We start from the raw sequence: 7,836 nt of genomic DNA, 5'->3' as shown, positions 1-7,836 counted from the left end.
GGGAGAGTTGGGTATTCTGTGACCCACGGAGGCCTACATTTTCCATCACTGTGAAAAGGACATATTTTGTAGCTTTTGTATTGACATCTACAGTATGTATGCCACTCTGTAAACACAGAAACCTTGATGTTATCTGAGTTACTGACTGCTGTATACGGAACGTGCCAGGATGATAGATATGACATACCGATTCAGCTGATGATATAGCAAACAAGTTACAACTCTTGTTTTTTGGAATTCGGTGTCACGTTTCCTTTTTTGGAGGCCGAAATGTAGCTAAAACGTTGCTCTCCACAGCTCCAGGGTTAAAACTAGAATGCATACTATTGCATGTTAATCAAAAAAGGTCAATAGCTTCTCATGCAAGTATTATGGGATGGGGTAATCTCAAACCAAGTTGACTTTGTTGAGAGACCTCATCTCTCCAATCCATGCCGACTAGTTCCGATCTATTTTCTATTACTTTTAATTCACTTTACACAAAAATACAGAAATCTTCAATATCTTCCACCCCATTGGACAAAACCAACTGTTATTGGTTCAGGGACCTTGCCTCTACAATCCACAGAAATTACTTTTGTGCTTTTTGACATTGTACATTTTTTTATAATTTTTTATTGAATTGACATTTAAATACTTCCTTAAAACTTCAATAGCTACCATCCCATAATACTTGCATGAAAACAACCAACTGTTATTGGCATGGAATGTTCACTTTAAATCAACATCTTCGGGATGGTTTCCTTTTCATTTTCGTAAACAAGGGTAGCAGGCAAGCTAGTTGAGTTTAATAGGACTATAGCGCCATCTGTTGAGCAGGAGGAGTACAGAGGTATACTGGCTGTCAAGTTGTGTGTGCTGCTGACGTCAAGCCTACAATATGTTGGTATGTGGAAGTGTGTGTCTGTGTGTGTGTGTGTGTGTGTGTGTGTGTGTGTGTGTGTGTGTGTGTGTGTGTGTGTGTGTGTGTGTGTGTGTGTGTGTGTGTGTGTGTGTGTGTGTGTGTGTGTGTGTGTGTGTGTGTGTGTGTGTGTGCGTGCGTGCGTGCGTGCGTGCGTGCGTGCGTGCGTGTGTGTCCAAGATGAGGACCCCATCTGGCCTTTGCTTCATCAACCTTTTATTTCCATAATTGTTACAAGGTACAACCGGGTGATAGTTCTGAAACAAACAACAACTGTAGTGACCTTTAACCCTCACTACAATACACTCTTAGAAATGGTTCCAAAAGGTTTCTTTAGTTGTCCCCATTGGAGAACCGTTTTTGGTTCCATGCAGAACCCTTTCGGGTTCCATGTAGAACCCTCTGTGGAAATGGGGAACGATTAAATTAAACAGAATACATCCAATATAAAAGGGAACAAAGATACATTATATACAGGGTTTCAAACATCTATCAAACATCAATTAAACACATTTTGTCCAAGCCATTTATAATACAATATTATTGGGAATGGGAATGAGAGGGCTACTTAGTGTTGGAAAGGGATCACAGAAGTGATTGAATGAGGGTATGAGGCATGAGATGAGGTGTTCAGAGGCTTGACCAGTGCAGTACAGGATTTTACTGGGCAGACAAAAAACAATAACACAAGATACTACACAGTTAGACAACAGAGCTAAGAATGAGTTAGTCCAAGCAAGGAGTAAAATCATTGATGTGTAATAATGTGATTGTGTTTTTGATTGATTCTACATACAGTAATGAGAGAAAATTGATAGGGGGACTCACAGAGCTCGGAGAGGAAACATTCAATGTGCCAGTGGATGAACGGGCACATGAGACCTGGCTTCAGTTCATGTCAGGACAGAGTTGACAATGGTAGTGGAGTAGTCATCACCTCTTAATCAGGGAACAGGAGGGGACTTAGCTGTAAATACAAATAGCAGATACATTTCATTACAGCTGCGCCATCGTAGGTTTGGACAACAAGTTTCTCTATGAACTTAAACTCAGACATCTCAAAATTCATAAAGTCGAACTCAGACTGCGCATCTCGCCCACTTGACACATCAAAGTAGCCCAAGAAACGTTCCTGAAAAAAGCCCTGGTCCTCCACATACCTGACGATAACTGACAACTGCAAGCAGAATGGTGGCACCATAGGTCCCAGAGCAGTGTGGCAATGTTTACACCCTTGGGGCCTGGAATTTTTCCTTATATGAACCCTATAAAGAATGACAGTGATCCATCAGTTGTAAAAAGGTTTCATATGGGACCAGTTTCCCTAATCAGGTCACATGGTTTTAAAAAAAACTCCTGGTCCTGGGCGGGGATGAACCCCCTGTCAAACTGCAGCTGCTTTATATCTGTTCATATAAATTATATTTAGACCGGATTAGGAGGGGTATTTCCTCTACCCAGACACAGACAACAGAACTCACAGGGCTGAGCTTGCTTTATGCATGTTTGCATCATGCAGGCCTATGCAACTGTAGGCCTTATCAAACATTTACTCACATCTGTCATCACTATTATGTTGATTCATTAATTCCAGTGAATCATTTTGGATTAAAAACGTATAGGCAGCCTAGCCAGACCAATTTTAAATATAAACTGAATTTGATCACATTCACATTTTCTCCCGACAAATAAATTGACTACAAATACATAACGTTACCAATTAGTTTACCCTGACTAGATGGACAGGGCGGATAGGATGTAACGCTATGCAGCTGCTCTTATTAGTAGCCTACAGCTGATCAGACTGAAAAATTGCCTAATTTTCATCCCATACAGCATGTCAGATTTCTAATGTTTAGGTGTAGAGTTTTTTGCTTGGGTCTGTCCGGAGTGATTACGTGTTATCATCTTTGCTAAATAAATACTGGAGGAAAGTGGAAAGCCTACTTGAGCGCATGCGAAAAGAAAATGTGTTGCGTCAACCTCTCTCTTCAATCTACATTTTAATGGATGATATGATGGCAGCTAATCAAATCATTCGGAAAAAACAGTCGAAAGTTCGATATGTGGGTATTTATATGCGACCTGCTTTTGTTTTGCCGTTTAGCTGAACGATCGAAGTTCTTCAGGTCACTGTACCCACCTTTCGACCAAGGCTCAGACTTTCCAAAAATCAGGCAAGGCCAGCAATACAGGCGGCTGGATGAAAGGCTCCCTGTTAACCAGCTATTGAAATTGAACGCACTCACCTTATCATCCTCGTGAAACTGATCTCAGGCAGAGGTCGACCCTCACTTTTAATTCGCACCTTTTCCGTGTACCCCAAAGAATGAAAGGGGTTCTTCAACATAGAACCCCCATAATGCTCTGTGGCACAATCCCAATACAACACACTAGGTTCATTATCTGATCCTAATTCTATGATTGGATGGACAACATGTCCGTTCATACTGCTAAAGCTGTGATTGTTTGGAGGACATCCTCCGGTAGTGGTCATAATTACCATGTACACTACTTTTCAAAAGTTTGGGGTCACTTAGAAATGTCCTTGTTTTTGAAAGAAAAGCTACTTTTTTGTCCATTAAAATTAGAAATACAGTGTAGACATTGTTAATGTTAATGTTATAAATGAATACTGTAGCTGGAAACGGCAGATTTTTAAAGGAATATCTACATAGGCGTACAGAGGCCCATTATCAGCAACCATCACTCCTGTGTTCCAATGGCACGTTGTGTTAGCTAATCCAAGTTTATCATTTTAAAAGGCTAAATGATCACTAGAAAACCCTTTTGCAATTATGATAGCACAGCTGAAAACTGTTTTCCTGATTAAATAAGTGATCAAACTGTCCTTCTTTAGAATAGTTGAGTATCTGGAGCATCAGCATTTGTGGGTTCGATTACAGGCTCAAAATGGCCAGAAACAAAGACCTTTCTTCTGAAACTCGTCAGTCTATACTTGTTCTGAGATATGAAGGCTATTCCATGCGAGAAATTGCCAAGAAACTGAAGATCTGGTACAACACTAATCTAAACCCATAATAGATAAGAATCTGGGTTTGTTTTTGCTGTTTTTTGTTTTCACTAGCAAAGTGCAAAGAACTGTTAGTTCAGGTTCGGGGTGCGTTCCCGCTTGAATTGGGCTAAAAGGGCAGTGAATATGTTCGTACTTTGAGAAGCTCCTGTGTGTATCAGACACACCGTGTTTTCTCTTAGGGATGATTCTGAACTGAAGACACATGTAACCACGTTAAGTCTTAACCTATTGGCGATAGTCATTCACTCTGTCTTATATTGCAATGCATGCTATTTCTCAAAGGGTGTGAATAATTTTTGAAGGCACTGTTTGCTATTTGTCAAGGGGTGTGAATAATTTTTGAAGGCACTTTATGCTATTTGTCAAGGGGTGTGAATAATTTTTGAAGGCACTTTATGCTATTTGTAGTGTGAATATCATCACCTATAGACCTACAAAATTATGAACGTATAGTCAATCAAATAATTACTCTGTAAAACGAGGAATGCATTTACTCAATTCAACGAATAGGATGTATTATTCACAAAATAATTGACACTCAAACAATTACAGTGTACATGAAATACATGATACAGTGCATTCAGAAAGTATTCACACTCCTTGACAAATAGTATACAGTGCCTTCAGAAATCAAAGGGGCTATTTCTGTTTTGTTTTTTGAAATACATTTGCAAACATTTCTATAAACCTGTTTGCGCTTTGTCACTTTTGGTATTGTGTGTAGATTGCTAAGAATGTATTTATTTTTGAATCGATTTTTAGAATAAGGCTGTAATGTAACAAAATGTGGAAAAAGTGAAGGGGTCTGAATACTTTCTGAATGCACTCTAGTAACTCCATGCTGCAGTAGTTCGTATCTCTACATTTTCTGCTTCAGTGTCTTTTTTTTTGTAAACCGAAAGTTATGTGGAAGGTAGTACACAACGTCGTCGAGATACGTCGAGTTTCCTTGTCGGCCTACCAAAAGAAAGCATCTGAAAGCGAAAATGATTATTATGAAATTTGAGTGACAGAAATCCAATGTTTATATAAAATGTCTGCCTTTCCCCCACTATATTTTAACAGTTTAATAACTACATTTAGTCATCAAATCAATGTCGTCTATGTTGTTTCATGTAGTCTCAATAGGTTCTGCAGCTTCACCATTGCACCACAATATAGCAGGGGTGTAACGGCTGTCCTCCTCCTCTTCATCCGAAGAGGAGGAGCAGGGATTGAACCAAGGTGCAGCGGGTTGTGAATACATAATGAATTTATTGACAAGACGAAAAAACGAACACGAACTACACTTGAAATGATACAAAATAACAAACGACGTAGACTGACCTAAACATGAGAACTTACATAGACACGAACAGACTACATACAAACCGAAACAGTCCCGTGTGGTACGAAATAACATACAGACACGGAAGACAATCACCCACAAACAAACAGTGAGAACAACCTACCTTAATATGACTCTCAATTAGAGGAAAACGCAAAACACCTGCCTCTAATTAAGAGCCATACCAGGCAACCCAAAACCAACATAGAAACAGCAAACATAGACTGCCCACCCAAAACTCACGCCCTGACCATCACACACATACAAAACAACAGAAAACAGGTCAGGAACGTGACAGAACCCCCCCCTCAAGGTGCGAACGCCGGGCGCACCAGCACAAAGTCCAGGGGAGGGTCTGGGTGGGCATCTGACCACGGTGGTGGCTCAGGCTCCGGACGCTGTCCCCACACCACCATAGTCACTCCCCGCTTCTGTATCCCCCTCCCAATGACCACCCTCCAACTAAAACCACCTAAATGAAGGGGCAGCACCGGGATAAGGGCCAGCACCGGGATAAGGGCCAGCACCGGGCTGAGGGACTCTGGCAGGTCCTGGCTGAGGGACTCTGGCAGGTCCTGGCTGAGGGGCTCTGGCAGGTCCTGGCTGAGGGGCTCTGGCAGGTCCTGGCTGAGGGACTCTGGCAGGTCCTGGCTGAGGGACTCTGGCAGGTCCTGGCTGAGGGACTCTGGCAGGTCCTGGCTGAGGGGCTCTGGCAGGTCCTGGCTGAGGGGCTCTGGCAGGTCCTGGCTGAGGGGCTCTGGCAGGTCCTGGCTGGACGGCTCTGGCAGGTCCTGGCTGGACGGCTCTGGCAGGTCCTGGCTGGACGGCTCTGGCAGGTCCTGGCTGGACGGCTCTGGCAGGTCCTGGCTGGACGGCTCTGGCTGATCCGGTCTGGCGGAAGGCTCTGGCTGATCCGGTCTGGCGGAAGGCTCTGGCTGATCCGGTCTGGCGGAAGGCTCTGGCTGATCCGGTCTGGCGGAAGGCTCTGGCTGATCCGGTCTGGCGGAAGGCTCTGGCTGATCCGGTCTGGCGGAAGGCTCTGGCTGATCCGGTCTGGCGGAAGGCTCTGGCTGATCCGGTCTGGCGGAAGGCTCTGGCTGATCCGGTCTGGCGGAAGGCTCTGGCTGATCCGGTCTGGCGGAAGGCTCTGGCTGATCCGGTCTGGCGGAAGGCTCTGGCTGATCCGGTCTGGCGGAAGGCTCTGGCTGATCCGGTCTGGCGGAAGGCTCTGGCTGATCCGGTCTGGCGGAAGGCTCTGGCTGATCCGGTCTGGCGGAAGGCTCTGGCTGATCCGGTCTGGCGGAAGGCTCTGGCTGATCCGGTCTGGCGGAAGGCTCTGGCTGATCCGGTCTGGCGGAAGGCTCTGGCTGATCCGGTCTGGCGGAAGGCTCTGGCTGATCCGGTCTGGCGGAAGGCTCTGGCTGATCCGGTCTGGCGGAAGGCTCTGGCTGATCCGGTCTGGCGGAAGGCTCTGGCTGATCCGGTCTGGCGGAAGGCTCTGGCTGATCCGGTCTGGCGGAAGGCTCTGTAGGCTCTTGGCAGACGGGCGGCTTTGCAGGCTCATGGCAGACGGGCAACTTTGCAGGCTCATGGCAGACGGGCAGTTCAGGCGCCGTTGGGCAGACGGGCAGTTCAGGCGCCGCTGGGCAGACGGGCAGTTCAGATGCCGCTGGGCAGACGGGCAGTTCTGTAGGGAGGAGACGGAGAGACAGCCTGGTGCGTGGTATAGGCACTGGCTGCGCTGGAGAGGAGGAAAGCTCTGACAGCGCTGGACAGGTGGGAGCAGCTGGAGAGAGAACCCGGAGAGACAGCCTGGTGCAGGGGGCTGCCACCGGTGGACTGGTACTTGGAGGTGGCACCGGGTATACCGGACCGTGAAGGAGGACACGTGCTCTTGAGCACCGAGCCTGCCCAACCTTACCAGGTTGAATGGTGCCCGTAGCCCTGCCAGTGCGGCGAGGTGGAATAGCCCGCACTGGGCTATGCTGGCGAACCGGGGACACCATTCGTAAGGCTGGTGCCATGTATGCCGGCCCGAGGAGACGTACTGGAGACCAGATACGTTGGGCCGGCTTCATGACATCTGGCTCGATGCCCAACCTAGCCCTCCCAGTGCGGCAAGGTGGAATAGCCCGCACTGGGCTAAGCACGCGTACTGGGGACACCGTGCGCTTTACCGCATAACACGGTGTCTGACCAGTACGACGCTCTCTCACTCCACGGTAAGCACGGGGAGTTGGCTCAGGTATCCTACCCGGCTTTGCCACACTCCTCGTGTACCCCCCCCCAAGAAATTTTTGGGTCTGACTCTCGGGCTCCCAACCGCGTCGCCGCGCTGCCTCCTCATACCAGCGCTCCTGGGCTGTGGCTGCCTCCTTCTCCTCCCGAGAGCGGCGATTCTCTCCCACCTTAGCCCAGGGTCCTTCTCCGTTGAATACTTGCTCCCAAGACCATAAGTCCTGGTTGCTCTGTTGAGCTCTCCCTTTTCCCCGCTGCTTGGTTCTGGTAATTTTGTGGGTGGTTCTGTAACGGCTGTCCAGGAGCAGGGATTGAACCAAGGTGCAGCGGGTT

The 7,836-nt window shown here is 46.9% G+C and overlaps 1 long non-coding RNA gene across 1 annotated transcript; it reads right to left on the bottom strand.

The window, feature by feature from the left end:
- Nucleotides 1-1,095: 1,095 nt before the first annotated feature.
- Nucleotides 1,096-2,275, bottom strand: LOC139551315 (uncharacterized). The gene is made up of 3 exons (XR_011670243.1): nt 2,062-2,275; nt 1,730-1,868; nt 1,096-1,303 (listed from the first exon to the last, which is right to left on the bottom strand). It is a non-coding gene; the product is annotated as an uncharacterized lncRNA (long non-coding RNA).
- Nucleotides 2,276-7,836: the final 5,561 nt, after the last annotated feature.

The sequence above is a fragment of the Salvelinus alpinus genome, chromosome 23 (assembly GCF_045679555.1).
Source record: "Salvelinus alpinus chromosome 23, SLU_Salpinus.1, whole genome shotgun sequence".
NCBI classification, from domain to species: Eukaryota; Metazoa; Chordata; class Actinopteri; order Salmoniformes; family Salmonidae; genus Salvelinus; species Salvelinus alpinus.
Note: the sequence above shows the minus strand (reverse complement) of the source record. Positions and strands in the feature narration are given on the sequence as shown.